Raw genomic sequence first — 19,300 nt, forward strand, 5'->3', positions numbered from 1 at the left:
GTTGTTGTTGTTGCTGCTGCTGCTGCTGCTATTTGTAATTGCTGATGTCATAATAAGGTATCAAAGGAGAAGCATTATGATAAAACATTGCTTCCTGTTTCACCGATGATACTAAATAGGGGAAAAATTGGGGCAGGTGGGGGGTAATAAGGTAGTATGTGACAGGGAATTTTGGCACCCATCTCACTGTCCCTCTAAGTAAAATGCACTGCCATTGTTTTTTTATTTTTTTGTTTTTTTATTAAGGATTTTGTTGATTTACAAAAATATGTGCAATGTCTCGTAACATTTTTTCAGATCAGTTTCATTTGTTGAGACATTGGGAAGGAGGGGGGAAAGAGGTAGATGGGGGAAAGGTGGGTGGGTGTGGGTTCGGGTGACGGTGTTTCTATTTTACTTAATATATGGGGGGGAGGGGGTTGTCAGCGTCGCTTGATGCACTGCCATTGTTGATCCTCTGCGGTCTTCAAACTAGTGATGTCCAAAAGCTGCAGGAGGAATATTATTTCCATATAACTGTTCTCAGCTTCAAGCCGGGTGACTGAATTTTTGCTTGCTCTGTTTTTGCTTGCATTCATTGATTCTATATTGCTGGGTTGGGGAACCTGGGGCTATTCACATGCTGCTGGACAAATCCCATCACCCCTGATTATTGGGTGTGCTGATTGGGGCTGATGAGAGTTGAAGCCTAACCACATCTAGAGGCAGGTAGCCATGTTTGGTCTGATGCAGTGCATGCACACAAAAGCTTATACCCAGATCAAACTTAGTTGGTCTCTAAGGTGCTCCTGGACAATTTTTTACATTTTTAAATGTATTTCAACATCTAGAGGGTCACAGGTTCCAAAAGCCAGTTTTACTGTCAATTCTTCAAGGCCTCAGATGTCCCAATGTATGAGGTTTTGCTCACAGGGACAATGCATCATGTGCTTTGTAGTCAAGCCCTGCATATCAACACCTACAGCCACAATTCTGTATCCACTTACCTGTGAGTAAACCCATTGTACTCAATGGGACATACTTGAGTGGAAACATGTATGGAATTGAGCTGCAAATCTATCCATGCTAACTTAAAAGTAAATCTCAGTCAACATGAGCCAACCAATGTCAAGCACTTCTATGTCCCTATGGAAAAACTCCTAAGCACATTTATTTATTTGTTTTATTTATTTATTTATTTATTTAAATTTCTATACTGCTTTAAATTTTTAAGAAAAATCTCAAAGCGGTTTACAGCATATTAATTCAATAAAACATAAATAAAACAATCTGAAGAAAGTCTAATATAGAGTATACAGTCAAAGCAACATAACAGAAAACTAAAATATTTTCTTAAAGATTTCAAAATAAAACTTGCTTCTGTCTCCCATGGAAATCTATGGGACTTTGAGATCAAAATCTGATTGCAATTAAATCCATCCAAGCTAACTTTACAATGATATATCCTCTCAATGAATTTTTTTCTGGAAGCTATGTTGGTTCAGGTAGCCTAACAGCATAGTACAAACACTGGAATTGACCTGAGTTAGCTGTGCTGATGCCAACCAACAGAGCAGCACCATCTACAACAGAATTAAATCAAATTTACTGGATTATACATGACTTTCCTGGCAACTCAGCTCAAACTACCGTCGTTCAGATTAAGTATTTAGATTTGAAAACAATTTAGTGCCATCTGGGGACTAAAACCTTGAAATAAGTTTTAGTTCTTAAAAGAATTTGGCCTACGTGCACTGTGAATCAGAATGCTTTCACTTTGAATCCAACTTTAAATCCAACCCAATTGTTGGAAATACTACCTGCTGTATTTAATAGGCCTTACTACCGGTACCTAGTGTCCTTAGAAAGAGCTGCAGACTTGCTTTTGTTTATACTGTAGCAGGGTTGGGGAGCTTATTGTCCTCTGGGTGTTGCTGAACTCCAATTGCCTTCAACCCCTGCCAGCCTGGCCAATGGTGAAGGATGATGGGAGCCACAGTATAGCAATATCTAGAGGGCCACATCCCTGCAGCTATCTGCACATTTACCTGGGGAAATGTCCTAATGAATAGAGGGGCTTACTTTCCAACACAGTCAGAGACTGGTTTGTTAGCAAATTTCTCAAGAGCATGACATTATCTCTCTCTTCCACCTCCCCCAGGGGGTGAGGAGGAATCACTGAAACAAACTGGATTTGATCCAATTGCAGACTACAGGAGAATAAGACTTGATACAGTGGTATCTCGGGTTAAGAACTTAATTTGTTCTGGAGGTCCATTCTTAACCTGAGGTACCACTTTAACTTATGGGGCCTCCCACTGCCGGCACCACATGATTTCTGTTCTCATCCTGAAGCAAAGTTCTTAACCTGAGGTACTATTTCTGCGTTAGCAGAGTCTGTAACCTGAAGCATCTGTAACCCGAGGTACCACTGTATTCTTATGTGGCAGAACTAGAAATACTACTACTGTACTACTAATTATGCTAATGCTGATGATATTAATAGTAGCCATCCCAAGGACAATTTTTATTTTTCATGTGAAGGCAGTTTCCCGACACTGCAAACCTATACACCTTTACCTGGAAGTAAGACTCACTGAGTGGGGCTCACTTCTCAATGGGCACACATAGAGTTGTTCATGCATTTATATAATAAACTGTGGAAAAGTTTTTTTGTGTGTGTATCTTTGTGTATGATTTGCCAAGCGTGGGGGCCATAGGAGCCAACTCTTAGGAGCCAAGGTCCCTTCACACACACCCCTCCATAAAATATTTGATTGGGCCAGAGCCTTCCCTCCCCTCAAAGTGGGAAAGCATTCCCATTTGAATGGTGTGCATGTATCACATCTTGTGATCAATCCTGCAGGGTGGGGCTTACCTGGGCCTCCCCAATATTTAATGCAAGTTGGCTTGGCACCCCTGCACCGGGTAAGGGGGCCTCAAGCATTTCAGTTTTCATGGGACCAGTTAACCTCCCTGTTCCAAAGTCTCCCACTTTTGAAAGCGAAAGAGATACAGGCAAGTGAAGACGTGATCAAAAAGGAGACACTAGACTAGAGCCAAACAGGCCCTGAGGGAAAACCCTACTGAGCAATGCCTTCTAGGGCTACAGAGAATAAACTGACCAGTCGCGGGGCAAAGTAACAAACGCCTCTTGGTCGCGCTTGGGTATTATTTTTTCCAGGCAGGGTCAAACTCCTTTGGGCTCCGCAATCCTCCGCTTTTGAGTGAGGACCGATTAACGCTTCTGTACATTAATGCCTGCGCCAACCTCGAATCCCCTCCCCTTGTTTCTCACCACTCTCCTGTTCTCTCGGGAGGGGGAAGCAGGCCAGCGGAAAATTGCAACCCCCTCCCTTCAATCCTCAGAGCTGCGCTAATCCGAAAACTCAAGTGCCCGTAAGTAAAACTTCAGGGGGGGAAAGTGATTGAAACTGACAAATACAGGGTGACAAATAATCAATAAAAGCCCAGTTCGACATCCTTCATTGTTTTCAGGCACTAACGGCAAGTAATGAAACCTCTGCTGGAAGGGAGAAGGAGAAGGCGGCGGGCAGGCAGGGGGGCGCCCCCCACTTGGAGACCTTCTGCGGGGGAGCCCCCGGCTCCAGAAGCCGGATTAATGGCCTCACCTCATAGGCAGATCTGGTCTTCTCATCAACCTTAATTAAAATCATTTTTAAAATTTCGGGGCTCTGCCTTCAGTGTGGGGGAAAACAGAGAGGTTGGCTGCGGGCTTCCTTTGGGTAACGAATCGCTTTTTAATTGGGGTGGGTCACTCCCCTCCCTCCAATTTCTTGTTGACTAACAAGCAGGTGATTCGTAACATCCTAATGGTGGTCACCTTGTAGCAGAGCGCGGAAGTGTGGAAATAGGTTTTTAAACAAAAAGCAATCGGGTCAGTTCTGCGCAAACGAAAAGGAGCAGCGAAAAACTCCCCACGCCCGTTGTGTTTAGGGTTAGGTAGGAGTCGACTCTCAGCTTGGTTGACTTTGCTTATTTGTTTCGTTTGAGCCCCCGGCTTTTCAACCAAGATGGGCTTACAGTGAAAATCTGCGCAGAGGTATAATATCATTGGGGACACGTGTTGGTGGGAGAGGCTCTCCCTTCCGGCCCCAAAGAGTTGGCGCTGCAAAGCAGACTCCGGGCACTTCCCTCCCAAGCTGGAGGGGGCCCAGGAAGCCACAGCTGAGCTCAGGGACTGGCTGATGGGTAAGGGTGCCAGCCCACAGAAGCAACCCTAAAAGTCATGCTCGGGGAAGACCTCCCTGAAATTAATGGGTTTAAGTTAGTCATGGGTGTACTCTGAGCAGAATTAACAATACACACACACCCTCTCTATGTCCATTACTTGGAGGTAGGTTTCACTGAAATAATTGAATTGCTTTTAAGAGTATAGGATTTAGGATCCAAGTGTCACCGATTCTCTGTCACGAAGGGTGAGATCCCTCCTCAAGCGCCTTACTAAGGAGTTAAGAAGCATATTCAGCGGATGAAAGGTAAAACGTGCAAGTGCACAAACAATTCGTATGCGAACACGCGTGTCGTATAACATCGCTAATGCCACACGTCGTGTTTATCCAGAAGGATAGGAAAGGCAGTTTTGCACGTCCTTTACGCCCTTTTCTAAATGTTATTGCATTAGAAGCAGATCTTATTGAGTCAACGAAACTTCTTTGGAAATAATAAGCGCTTGTATATGGATGTTTCAGGCTGCAACCTTGTGCCCCTTAACCCGGGAGTAAGCGACACAGAAAGTAGCGGGACTTACTTCCAAATCAACGCGTTTGTCTGTGTATTCCGTTTGCTCTCTCCCCCTTCCTCTCTCACACACATGCGAATAGGGCGTTAGACAAAAATGACGCCACAATCCTATACACGAACAAACCCCACGAGTCTGGAACCCAACCAGCTCAGCAAACATAGGCCGGGCACGTTAGCATCTTAAAGCCGAGGTCTTAAATACACCTGAAGGAGCTATGGCTTGCAATAAGGTGTATTGTTCAGGATTCTGCTGCACAAGCGACTGGCCATCTAAGCTTTTCGCTTTGCCGGGGGTGTTGTAAGTCAATTCCTTGTTTATCACCAACTCGGAATGTCCTGCAGTCCTGAAATAAACTCGCTTCGACTTTGCTTAGCCCTAGTCAGTGGGTTGTGATTCCCCACCTACTTATAGGGCTTTGCCTGCTTTTCGCAACTCGCTCCCAACACCCTTTTAAAAAATCATATTTGTCAACCCACGTCCCATTATCCAGCTGAAATCTTGCTGGGTCCATCTTGTCCACGGTCTCGCCAGGAAGGCCTTGAGAAACAAGATACTGTAGAGCAAGAAGGAGAGAGCCATTGCGAGTGCTTGGTCCCTCTGTCTGCCCATCCTATGGAAAGGGACAGGCAGAAGCACACTTGCCCTGTGCACAGGGATGCCCATATAAGATGCTAGATCAGGCATCCCCAAACTGCGGCCCTCCAGATGTTTTGGCCTACAACTCCCATGATCCCTAGCTAACAGGACCAGTGGTCGGGGAAGATGGGAATTGTAGTCCAAAACATCTGGAGGGCCGAAGTCTGGGGATGCCTGTGCTAGATGATACGAATGTATCAACCGGATATAAGTCATTGAGCTGAGCTCCGCACCTGTACAGCGATTCACACGTAACGTTCAAGAGTGCACAGTCTGTGTACCTGTGGACACAATAGCGGAACCTTACAGATCAAATGAACGTTCTTTCACACAAACACTTGTACGTGTCTACAGACCACTTGCATCTTGTGTTCAGTGTGATGCGGGAACAGGCCTCATACAAACCTTAGAAACGTATCAGGCTTGGAAAAGGCAAGTTCCATAAGAGCAGCCTTCCTACTCAGATGCGCTGCTCTTCGGAAACCAATTGCTGGGGTGCGATTAGATGACGCATAGGCAAACTCGGCCCTCCAGATGTTTTGGGACTACAATTCCCATCATCCCTGACCACTGTTCCTGTTAGCTAGGGATTATGGGAGTTGTAGTCCCAAAACATCTGGAGGGCCAAGTTTGCCTATGCCTGGATTAGATGCTAGATGAGTTTTATTTCCGCATCAACCTTATCGAATGGAGGAGCCAGTGCCAGCCTGCTGTCAAAATATGGCCAATGCCACCTTGTAGGGAACTGAGCCTGCGCAACCATCTTCAGCCCTCGGGGACGCATATTATGGGTGGTGCCCAGGCCCACTCAAGCCACAGAGAATATTCCCCCTCACACCTATGGGGTCCCGATTGCTCCTACAGCCTCCCCACCCACACCCCCTGGGCAGCGCTTAGTCGAGACGGTTTTTGTCTTTCCGGGCGCCTGCTCGCCTTGACCTCTTGCTTCAAGGCGGTTGTCTGGCCAGGTCAGGCGGGAAGCAGACGCTGCCTGGACCCGTTCGGCGACCGGCTCGGGAGTGTCTCTCCGCATTAAAATCTGATCGATCAGGTTCCAGGGCCTACAGGAAGTGGAGTCGCTTCTCTGAGAGGCTGACTTGTCCAAACGGCAGCTTCTGGGGCTGCGCCGATGAAGCGCACTGTCACATAATCGATAAGGAGAGCTCAGCTGTCACGGATCCGAAAGGGGCTTCCGACGCCAGCAGTAACGTAATTTGGCACCTTCAAGTTTGGGGATGGGCAGCCTGGGCTACTAAGACGATGCGAGGAAAGAGACGGGCAGGGGCCAGAGGAGTGAGTGGGTGGCGGCAGCAACCCAGGAGTCGGAAGGGCTCCGGTTTGGCATTTTTGTTCAGATTCCTCTCCCTCGGGCGCACATTTTCAGCTCCACGATTTGGGGAGGGGGGAGAGAGAGAGAGCTGATCCCTTACCGCCAACAGTTTGCTGTTGTCATCCTGCCCCACTGTGCTCCAGGGCATCTCCAATATGTCTCGATTCAATTCCATGCCGAAGGCTGAAGAGCTCCTTGCATCTCCAATGGTTTGGCAACCTGGACAGAAAGTTCAGAAAGTACAGAAAGTATTGTGAGACCACCACTTAAAACAGAAACTGATCGTCCCCCTCCTCCTCCTCTCGCAATGGCAAATGCATGTTTTCGGAAGTGATTCTGATGGAATTTACTTCCAAGTAAGGCTGTGATTCTAACACAGTTACAAGAACGAAGTCAAAGAAGATTGCTAAGGATCGAAGGAGCAGTCCGTGGGCCACACCTGGATCCTGGAACCAGTGATCCAATAGACGGAGCTTCCAGGAACATGTGTGTAAAAAGGACCTCATGGGGGAGTGTTAAAATAAGATTGCAACTCCCCACCCTTGCGCATCAGTCCAGGGCGGGAATATATAAACACCATTTGCAGAAGAGCAGAGATTATATGGCTTAGTTTTTATTAACAACGCTAGAGCTACAGTAGTGAGGAAGTCTGCACCTGTTGGATTTATCCCTGTCACGTAGCAGTTAAAGGTATAAAAACCCTGCGAAGTAGTGGAGACATTCTTTAAAGAATTTGGAGGTGTAGTTCGCGTTGGTTTTAGCCCTGCGCCCGATCCCAAGACTTAGGGGAGAAGCTGACCGCTTGACCTACAACTGAATTAAACCGAAGCCTTAGATAGAAATCAGTGGGCCTTCAAGAGAGTAAATGTGCAGCGCCCAATCAACATACTTCGGAATAAATTCCGCCGACTTTAAACTTCCAGAATAAATATTGTTGGAGAGATGCGAAAATACAGTATTTGGATTTGAGCTAATGACTCTTGGATGATTTGTCAACGTCCCCTGCAGTGACTTTTTTCCTGAACTTTATTTTGAATAAGAAACCGGCAATAGCGTGTTCGTGTACACGGCTTAGCGAGGGAATGTTTCAGCTTCGGTGTAAGGTTGCTGCCTTTGAAATTGTGATCCGGTTAGCTTGTGGAAAGGGATCTTAGTTAATTCATAGTTAATGCGCAGCGTTCAGCGGGCACCTGGCTGTTGTTGTTCTCTGAATATTTAAAAGCACCCGTGTTCGATGATAAATTTATGAAAAACGAAGTGAACCTGGGGCTAGGAAAAGAAGGCTGCCAGGAAAGCCGAGTTTCTGATTGGTCGGGGAAGGGACTTCCGGGACTGGATTGGCTTATGCCTATGCCGGGAGTTACTATTGGATAATCTCATTGCCTGCGTCTTCTGCAGTGCTCTCCATAGAGCAGAAGGCGACGTTCTCCTAAAGGGTGGGTTGCTCACGGGAGGGTACTTCCCCAATAGTTCAACATCTGCGCTAGATCTCTGAGTCATAGCTGCCAAGTTTTCCCTTTTCTCGCGAGGAAGCCTATTCAGCATAAGGGAAAATCCCTTAAAAAAAGGGATAACTTGGCAGCTATGCTCTGAGTATTTTCCCGACAAAGTGTCAAATGCTCCTATATAGCACTAAAAATGTTTAAACGCCGGGGCTTTAAATATCTGATTGAGGGGTCCTACTATTATGCACTTGTCTAAGGCTGGCTTCTTAAAGATGCCCGCCGTGAGCTCCATTAGAACCTTGGATCAGTGCTTCCTTCCGTCCTTTCTGCGGGAGACTCGCCAAAGGCCGAGCCCGAGAGATTTCACACATCCATGCCCAGGAGCTCTGCCCCAGCGTCGCAACACTGACTGACTGACTCAGTAGAAAAAAAATACAACTATTGCGTTTTGAAGTTATGTGTGGTGTTTGATCTATGACGGTCCTTTCACGCGTGCTGGCCGTCACTTGATGTTGCAGACAAGGCGTCGACTTATCCTGAGTTGCCACCGGTGGCACAATCTTTGTCTCCCGCTTCACATGGAGGGGAAGGGACCGAATGTCTCTTATATTGTTCATCAGTTTAGCGTTTTCCTGCTGTGTTTTACGGATGGATGGGCTGAGGAGGCTAAAGCTCCAAATAAATATGAAATACCCTCATATTAATATTTTTTTAAAGGATCCAAGCACCTTGTGCCTGAAGAGAAATCTCGCAAAGGATACATGGCTGCACTTCCCTTTTTAAGTTCAAATTAGGAAACACTGTCAGATGAAAGGGCAGCTTCCCTTTGGTGGAACTGCAGCTTCATTTGATCATATCTTTATTTGAGTGTTGCCTGAACAATAGGAACCTGAAGGGAAAGAATGAAGAAATTGCGTTGCAGTTGATCCTTTGATTTTGACAGAGGGAAACTGTTGCGCGTTTATCAGATTAGAACTGTCCAGAAGTGTGTGTGTGTGCGCGCGCGCGCATTATATACATACAGTATAACATATAGTAAAACTAATCAGGCGACTGGGGGTTGTGTGCACGCACGTCCACGGGCGCGCGGAAGAGTGCTCTTAAGTACCACAGCTCCTTCAATCCCCATCTGGATAAGATTCAAGTCTCTCCCTCGGCTTACAGTAATATACTCTGCCAACCTTGAGGCTCTTCCCCCCTCCCCCCCTTACAAAAAAAGAAAAAGAGGGATTTAATGAGGCCGAGCTTAGACCCTTCTATAATTTAGAGGATTCGCCAGAGCTGTAAAATGACAATGGGGACATGTGTAGTGCAAGAGAGGTGAAATCCCATCCAGGGACAAAGTTGCTTATTTCTGAAGGAGCTGTCATTTCCAGCAGGGGGGACACAATGGAAGGGCCAGGAGGGACGGAGCTCTGATCTCCACCTCGGAGAGAGATAACCACCTGATTAAAATGGGCCTCTTGTTCTCTCGGTTACTCGATCGTCGTGTGAACTTGCCTTACTTACTATTCTGGGCAAAGACGACTCAGTCTCCCCAGATTTCAATGCCCTGAGAACTCCCCTCCCTCCGCTTTCTCTCTCTCTCTCGCCGCTTCGCTTCGCTTTTCCTTGGAGCATCAGCACGGCCAGTTCTTAGGCAGCCGACACTTAGGTCTAGGAGGATTCATGGGTCACGAAAAACGCCGGGGGCTTTAGGAGCACATAAAAGTTCCGCACAGCTATGGCGCATCTATTATCACACCCACACCCACAATGGGACGGGAAAGATCCGCCCCTTTGCCATACTTTTTACCTTTTGACGGCTTGGGTCACACATAAGGCATTAAGGCTGGCTGCTCACATGCTACTTAAATCTGTGCACTTGCATGGGAGAGGTATGTACAGTTGGATTTTGAGCGTATTTATCGAGTTTGGTTGGGATTTACTTCCTAATAAGTGTGTTCAGAGTTGCAGCCTTGCACTGGGACACCCCATACAAAAACTTCACCAGACATTTCAAGGGCACCCTGGATAAATGACGGGAGGATTGCTCCTGAGTTGCTCCGAGGTTCTTGGCTTATTTCACGTATAGAAGGGTGGTCATCTGTCATGTCTGATCTAGGAGGCTGGACTAGATGACCCTTGGGGTCCCTTCCAACTCCACAATTCTATGATTCTAGTTATTTCAGATATCTGGGTTCCTAACCACGCTTCATTGGATTTAATGGTTGTAACTCCCAAGTAAACACGTTTATAGCCAACGCCTCTGCCTAATTATTCCCATCAGTCCTATGCGTATTTACGCAGAAGATCAACCCCATTGAGTCTCAAGTAAAGGTACGCGGGATTGTGGCCTTCTTAACTAGGAAGAAAGTACCACAAGTTCCCTATTTGACATATTTGGATCTGATTTTTTTCTTGAAAAGAAGTGGGACTGACTTCAGCAGCAGTACCGTTTGTAGAACTGCGTCCATACAGGCCAATTCTAAACACGTTTCTGCAGCAGTATATCCTGTTGACTATGACTCAGTTATAATTCAGGTGCTTCTGTTGAATAAGATTGGAGGCCTATCTACAAACTTGCTATTCAAGTATTAAGCGCTGTCGACTGCTTTGTAGATAAGTATTTTATCTGAAATTTGCTGAGCAAAGCAGATCCTACCCACCCACCCCGGTACTTTTAATAGATTCGGATCCCACTCCAGTTCAGGCAATTAATTCAGAAAAAGAGATTGAAATATGCACCCTGATCTCCTCTGCCTCGCCTCTATTTATAGGATTCTGGTGCCCGCTTGTTTCTCATTCCCGTCGCCCTAAAGGGCTAAATTTTATGTAAAGATGGGAAATAATAATAAATTTATTATTTATACCTCGTTCATCTGGCTGGGTTTCCCCACAATTTTCCCACCGACGGCTGTCCTAGCCAAATTAGCAAGAAATCCCTATAGATCCTAAATAGTTATTTGGTTTTGGATCTCAGGACTTCCCTTTGCAAGGAAGCCAGCCAGACTCGCCCACTGCTGAGAACTGGTTGGCCCGGGCGGAGCGGGAGGAAATAACACCCCCCCCCAATCAACAAGTTCCCAAAGGAATAAAATATTATTTCCCTTTGGTGACATTTCCCCGTCCCTCTCCCAGCTCCCCCCCCCGTCTCTTTTCCTCTCGACTAGCTTATCTGCCCTAATTCTTTGACAACCCGATCCTAAACACAACGTTTCCTGTGAAAGGAAGCGCCTTGATTTCAGTAGAAGTTAATTTCAGCTAAAGGCGTTTAGGATCACTGTTTTAGCCGCCGATCTTTCTCTTCCCCTCTCCACAACAGGTGTCTCTGAAAGTCGCAACTAGCATTTTCGCCCCTTCTTCCTTTGGAGGCTCTTATTTAAACAGGCCGGGGGCAAATAGACGGCAACATTTCAGACCGTTTCTTTTGAAAAAATATATATAGTTGTGCGCATTAAAGTTAGAAAGCAGGGGGAGTGGAAAAACTTAATCCACTCTGCCAGCCCTGATGGTGAAGCTGAAGGATTTATCTGGTCCGTCTTCTTTCTCCATCTACTCCCAAATCAGTGAGCACTTAAAGACATTTCCTTGAGAAACCAGCCTGTTGGCACTCAGTGGGGTTTTCTTGCAAGTAAAAGGTTTGTAAGATTTCGGCATAAGTCGGCTTAAATTCTAATATTGCATGTGTGGTGGTGGGGCTCTTTTCGTTGACTGACCTGTGTTTGAGCAGGAGAGGAAAATACTTTTGACAAAAGCAGGTGTGTTGTATAGGCGATATATATATTAGGGAATATCCCAAATATTTATGACAGAATCCAGATAGAAAGATCTTCTGCCCCCCTGAATGCGTTTTGCGCAACTCGCGTTTATTTCAGTGGGCCTATATTGGGCAGGAGAATTTCCAGAGGAAAGTCATTTCACAGAGAATCTGCAAGGCTAATGTAATTTTGTCTGTCTGAATAAATGGATGATCAACTGAATCTCTCTCACACATTCTAATATGTCCATCTTTTGTGAAGGCAGGAATTGCACAAAGTGCAAATCTGTTTCCTGCTATTATTTTTATTCTCTGATTATTGGCAGTCTATTCTCGGACTATTTATCTGAATGTTGCAAGTTAGGGTATCTGATCTCCTAAATGCCAGTTAATTGCCAGGAGATTATCTTGAAATCAGCGGGGTTTGCTGCCGTGTAAACTGCCTTTTGGATCGGGATGTCGGCGAGATTAGAGAGAGACTGATTAGAAGATAATTATCTTCGTATAAAAACACGTATATTGTAGCTATCTCTGTAAAGTATACCTCAGGCGGATAGAGAGATAGCATCTTCATAAACAGGAACGAATTCATCAACGAAAATTTCCTTTTATTGCCACGTCAGTCTGCTAATCGATCAACCTGAAGCAGAATCCAGATCTGGCTCCAGGGAAAAGAAAACCAAATAGAAATACATGCCAAACATTATGGGATAGATTGATCTCTATGAACAGCTCTCCCTGGGAGCTTTTCCCTTATGCATCAGACAGATTAGGGATTGTCTGTGTTTTCCTATCTAGACGGGCAACCCTCGACGTTTTGATAGTCTCTACTAAAATGGATTGACTGAAATAGATTTTGTTTTTAAAATGTCAAAAGACACCACCCGTCATATCGCAGTGAATCCAGAGTAGCTCGGTCACTCAGAATCGTAAGGAAACCAAGGAGGCCCATAGTTGTGGAGTTATGGCGACAACTTTGGTCGCCCGCTTGCAACTTTTCCATTATTCCGCCTGGATCAATCTGTAAATGGTGTTTTCCCACGGCCCGATTCGCTTGTTAGGCACCGGACTAAAATCCTCGGAGAGGGCGCATCGCCCTCCTTATATGCCTCCTCCAGGCGATTATCGCTGACTCCCGCTTGGTGTTTGTGTCCCTGTTTGTTTGGAATTATTTCCGGTTTGGTTTATTTTTCTCCCCCTGCTATTTTCCCTACTTTAACACTAAATTGACACACCTACAGAGACAGCTAGCTACCTCTCCGGGTCAACATCGGAAAGATAATTCCAAGCCCCGCACCCTCGTTCCCTCCCTCCCTCTCCGGCTGCATTCCACCACTCTCTCTCCCCTCCTGGCTCAAAGTAAATAGTAAAAGGCCCATTCAGGTCCGTGGACCACACGGAAAGCCTTAATTAGGCTGATGAAATCCCCAGAAATGTATAGATTCGCTATAATCGAGGGTGTCCCAACCCTACCCCCGCCGCTCCTCTGGTGTCTATAGTCAAGGAATACGGGAGCAGCTGGGAGAATAGAAAGACCCGTCGGGGGTGGGGTGGAGGAAGTCATGCATGTAATTGAGTATATTTAACATAACTATTTTAATGATTAGTGATTAAAAGTGCACCCTCCTGGAAGTTGGGGACCTCCGCAATTTGTTCTGAACAACTCTGAGGACATATCTATCTATCTATCTATCTATCTATCTAATCTATCTATCTATCTCACACGTAAAGAAACAAAATATGCACAAAGCGTTTTTGACTTGTTGGTTCCAGAAGGGAGAGTCTCACCCTGGCCTTAATCGTGTTGGCACTGGGGGGGGGGGGCTACCTTTCACCTGGTACTCCAAGTTTCATTGAATAATAATACTGTAATAATAATAATAATAATAATAATAATAATAATAATAATTCCTGCCTCCATTTCCTCTTCCTTTCTTGGACGTCCTCCTATATCAAATTTCAGGCCCAAACCCCCTTCGTCTCCATTTTATTTTGTTTTATTTCTTACTGTAATGGACCTGTCCTCTCCTTTTTTGTAAAAATAAAATAAAATAAATCACGCAGACGGGTGCCGCTATATTAATAAGCAAAGGCTACTCCCGGGAAGCTGGAAAATAATATGTTCATTTGAGCATGTGCAGAGTGCATTTGCCACTTTATTGAGAATCTGCCGCCAGCCTTCAGACTAGCCGGTCCATGGCATCTTCCCATTTAGGTATTAGGTTTGGAGAAATCGTATGCATTCCAGGACTAAACGTACTAAAGACATAGATTCCTTCATCTTTTGAAGAAAAGCAAATCAGTGGTAACTCTAAAGTTTACATGAACTTGCACCAATAAAAGACAGTATGACATTTTATTTTATAATCAGTTCTGTATAGCAGTGAATTGGGTTGTTTCCAGACAAGAGCGTAATTGATTGCTTTTGTCCAGGAAATATGCAGACTTTTGCGTTACTCAGCATTCTTTGTCAGTGGAAAAGGAAAATGCAGCTATTTCTCAAATGAGTGTTTTGGGTCAGTTCAGACAGACAAAAACACAAGCAGGCAACTAGCTAAGTCTGCTGCCCATTGCAGAGAACCTTTGGGGGGGATTTACCTCCACTTTTTTCCTGGAGTGCCTAAAGAATGTGCGTTTGTCATTAGCAGTTCTTTCTCATCGCATTTCCCATTCCCCTCCGAAAAGAATTCTGTGTAATTCCAAAGCTTACATGCTCTGGTTTTAGGGAAAGTTGAGCTCGACATTTACTTGATAATCTACGAGGGGGTGTTTGCATGCAATAAAAGAAGCATCCTTTGCAAGGAAACAGCTTACTCCAGTGTTATATTAATTAATCACTGTTTAAGGGCTCCCTTTCCCTAGCTGGGTCACACAATTAGAAACGCAGACTGAAGTGAGTGCGTTTTCTTAATTATTTATATCAGATGAATTGTGGAGGAGGCTGGCGTATATATGTGCGCGCGCGTATGCGCGCGTGCCTGCACAATCCTCGCGTTTATTCCTTGAATTCTAAAAGGGCTGCTTTCTTTTCTTTGGCTGCTCTTTGGGGAAACAGTGGGAGGAGGGAGATTCTCTCTTACCCATCAGCCACTCAGCATGGAAATAATAATATTTAGTGCATATTATCCTAACTTATTTCTGACAGTGCTTACACAAGGGGACGATGGAGCAGCGGCTGTGGAGAGGAATCTAGCGCGGAAGCCTGACAGAGAAAGCGGGATGGTGGTAGAGAGGCGATATACTCCACAAAGCCTGCCTTGCATCGCAGTAATCCTGTCATGGGCGTAGCCAAGGGGGAGGCAGTTGCCCTCCTAGATCAAGTAAAACAATAGAAATACTTAACTAGCTGACCAATCACGTCGGTTCTGCCCCCCCCAACAAAAGTCCTGCTCCCCCCTAACCAAGTCTGCCCCCACCCTCAACAAAAATCCTGACTACGCCCATGAACCCTGTTAAACAGAAGCGCACTCTGTTTCAATTTTAACACCGGATTGATTCGGGATGAAAACCCGGCGGAAACCCCACGGAACTTTTCTTCCAGAGTAAACTCCTTCGGATCCCAGCCTTGGTAGTTTTGAATTGAAATGGTTGGACTTCCTCGGGGGCTGCTGGGAGATTAGGTTCCTTCCTGGCCTTTTCTTTCACTCGGGTTGGAGTGAATAAACTGGTCATTGTGGAACCGTGACACAAGCCAACTTCTCGCTCGCTCGCTTCCCCCGCCCCAACCCTTTTACTCTCTAAAAGCACACACTTGCCTTAGTTTAGAAAAGACTGGGGGAAGCTCAGACTTTGCCGGATCACGCCTGGATGAAAGGTGCACCCAGTGTCCTCGCTTAAAGGAAGTACCGGTAGCCCCAAAAGGGGAACATGTGGCCCGAGAAGCGCATCATGGAGAACTTTTCGGGATAACTGAAGGATTCGTATCCCTATGCATCTTGGAATCTGCTTCCCAATAGGTTGGAAAGGGCTGAATCCGGGGTGGAGGGATGGAGAAAGGAACTGAAGTGTAAACATCAGGGGGTGGATGGACATTTGTCAAGGATTCTTTAGTTGTGATTGCTGCATTGCAAGAGGGCTGGACTAGATGACCCTTGGGGGTGCCTTCCAGCGCTGCAATTCTACGATTCTGTGATTAATCCCACTATAACCGGATTCGATCTAGTGAAGTGCCATCGCTGCACACAACCTGCTCCGTTTCTTTCCTCAACCGGAATCCCACAGAGTCTTAGATCACACAGGGGGAGGCGGGTACTGAAAAAAATCCTCCAGAGCAGTGCTGAGAGTTGTTTCCTTGGCGTCGTTTTGGTTTGGATGTGAAATTGGCAGACCCCTTTATAGGGGCAGGTGGTGACATTACTTGGCCCCGACTTGAGACCGTACTGAAGAATTCGCAGCCTTGAGAGCGTATTTTTCTTCTGGCTATAGTAGTACTTAAACGATAATGGGCGGCGGCGGCGGGAGGGGAAAGAGAATTAATTTAAACTTTTTTTTTTAAGAGAGAGGACGGAGAGCAACGGGGGAAGGGGAGAGGCGAAGATATATATCTTCTGGAAAGTAGGACGAGCCAGATGGTAATCGCGTCATTAACAAACAAACGTGGGATGGACAAGTGAAGTTTAAAATTGGGGAAGAGATCTGGCGAACAAAGACGGTTGCTGTTGACCAAATAGAGGAAAGTGGGAGGAGGGTCTCCTTCCATTCTGCCTACAGCTGGATAATAAACGAGGGTCCATCTCCCCGCCCCCGGCTTCCCCCTGTTGTGCGCCAGAAAGGGCCAGAGATAAACTTTTTGCAATTGGCAATTGTGGCATTTATTTATGTGTAACCCTTTGTCGCCTCAAGTGTCCCCAATGGGCCTTTAATTCAAATCCCTGGTTTGATAGGGAGAGATTGATTCGCCCGAGTTTATTTTGATGGAAACAAAGCGCCGCTTGTGCAAGTTTGGAAGGGGCAAAGAGTTCAATGGTTATTGGGGGGAGGGGGCTGGTAAGCCGGATCAAGCAAATCTGAAGGGGTGGGGCGCAGTCAGCTCCTCGGGCAGAAGAGAGGAAGGGGCATTCCAGGCTTCCTGAAGCCCTGCTGTTCCTCTTGCGTAGCTTTATGTGGCAGCATTCCTTCGATTTTGTTGCTACGAACGTCCCGGCGATAAAAATCTAACCCGATCCTGTCCGTGTTCACTGATCTAAGTGGCTTAGTCCTGGGTAAGCACGCCTGAGATTGCAGCCTCACCCTTCAGTCGGCCACACATCCCTCAGTCCCGCGAAACATCAAGAAGACAGAACGCGGCAATTTTACATAGCCTACACCAGTTCCAGCCCTCATGACATCTGTGGGGCTTTCGATCGAGTAAGGATGCAGAGGTCCTTTGCTCCACGAGTCACACAGTGAAAAGTACCTTTTTAGTCCGACTAATGTCTGAGTTACTTTTCTCCCAGTTGTGATGACGTCATTGAATTTAAGCAGGGGTGCCAACTTGAATAAAATATTGTGGGGGCCCAGGTAAGCCCCACCCATGTAATCGATCACATGACGCAGTGCACACACCTCATTTGAATGGGAATGCCCATCAACTTTGTGGGGGCCCAGCCCCCACAAATACTTTATTGTGGGGGCCGAAGCCCCCACGGTCCCTAGGAGTTGGCTCCTATGAATGAGAGCTGGCACCGAGATCATACACTACACTGGACTCGACAAGGCAAGTGGGATTCTTCTGTTTTACTCCGAGTAGACCCATTGAAATTAATGAACATGAGCAAGTTAGCGTCATTAACTTCAAGGGGTCTCCTCCGAGTAAAGCGTAACTTCGATGCCACCGGAAGTTTCCTGTTGCTGCCATATCCATGTGTTCAATAGGGTCTCAATCTCTATAGGTTGAATCCCAAATCCTTTAGCCTAAATAGCTTTGTGGATCATGCTGTGTTTGCAGCTTATTTCAGTTTAGCCTCCATCAACTTATAAAAACTGGCATTACGCACTCGGCGTTAGCCCTACAGTCTGACTTAACTCCTACGTTTCATTCCGGAGTCGGTGGTGACCTAGAGATCTCCGTGTCTTCCAACCGGATTCGCAGTAGTGCTGGAGGGACAGAGGCGGGCAAGTATTTGCAGGCAGGACACAAAGCCTGCTCACATCCAACTGCTGCGTCTTAACACGTTTGCGAATCACATCCTTAAGTCCAGTCCAGATATGTTGCCCCAACACACCCGCTTGCCTCACAGCAAAGAATGGGTCCGTGTGGGGGAGGGGCTCGACAGAATTAAACAAAAGTTTTTACATTTTTAGCAGATTTACCTTAGTGGGACGAAATAAATTTAAAACCAGGAAACAGTTTAAAATGTCTTATATAGCACAATAAGGACCTTCCGGTTTCGATTCCCAAGCATATGCCTTGTCCTAGTTCGGCTAAACTGGTTGTGGATTCGAATTTAGTCCCGTGGGCATAAAATGCACTTAAATACGAATGCAGTGTGAATGGCTTGTGGATTGCGATACATGCTTCTTATGTTAAAATTTGGTGCACAAGTACTTGAAGTAAATTAACGCCGTTTTCATTAAAATAAGTGATCTCAGCTCCTGGAAGCCAACACGCAATGGGGTTGGAAAGGACAACTTGAAATTGAAGAAATGTCTGAATGCACCACGTAACTGCCATGTGAATTAAAAGCTCATTTAAGGCGGTGACATGAAGCTGACTACAGAGAAAGAGTAGCAGCAGCAGCAGCAAGGTTGTGGCGCCTAACAATATGATTGCACCTGCTGCCCCCACATGCCGTTATGACTGCAGCCTGTTACTTCCACATAGTCGGTTTAGGAATAGAAGGCACTTGTCTATCTGGAAGCTGTCCCCCACCCCAACTTCGTTTCCCGGGTAAAAAAATGTTCAGGTGCAAGTAGCCCCATCTGAGCAAGCGTCACGGCCCGTTTATTCCAATGGAACTTGTTTCCAAATAAACACCCAAACGCAGCAGCCTTTATCCAAATTGTTAACAGATACTTGATTCTGCATTGTGGATAGGATACATTCCCTCACGAAGGAAAAATTCCTTCTATACAGTTTCTTGTTGTGGTCCGTCTAAGTAAGGATGGGGTCTCCCAGTATCCCTAGCGGCTAGAGGCTACAACCCAAATTCACTCTTACATGAGAATTTTGCATGTGAAATAGACCCACAAAAGGTTCTCCAGCCGTCCATTGTAGTGTCGCAGCCCGATCCTACGTATGCTGATTCTGAAGTGCGCCCCACTGAGTTCAAGGGCTCTTCCTCTTCCCCAAAGCTGCAGCCTTCATATATGTGTTTGTGTCCTTATTCCCCAGTGATAAGTGTACTTATATGGAAATCAACTGCATTGAAATTAGTGTAGGCTTTAGCTCCATTGAAATGCATTTGGAATGGGGTTAATTTTGAGCA

General features: G+C 46.0%; 1 long non-coding RNA gene across 1 annotated transcript in view; it reads right to left on the reverse strand.

The window, feature by feature from the left end:
• Positions 1-1,280: 1,280 nt before the first annotated feature.
• Positions 1,281-19,300, reverse strand: part of LOC118093467 (uncharacterized) — a 441,102-nt gene continuing 423,082 nt past the window's right edge. Inside the window, exon 7 of the long non-coding RNA XR_009557561.1 lies at positions 1,281-6,929. This is a non-coding gene — a long non-coding RNA (uncharacterized LOC118093467). The remainder of the gene's footprint in view (positions 6,930-19,300) is intronic.

This window comes from Zootoca vivipara, chromosome 5 (genome assembly GCF_963506605.1).
Source record: "Zootoca vivipara chromosome 5, rZooViv1.1, whole genome shotgun sequence".
NCBI lineage: Eukaryota > Metazoa > Chordata > Lepidosauria > Squamata > Lacertidae > Zootoca > Zootoca vivipara.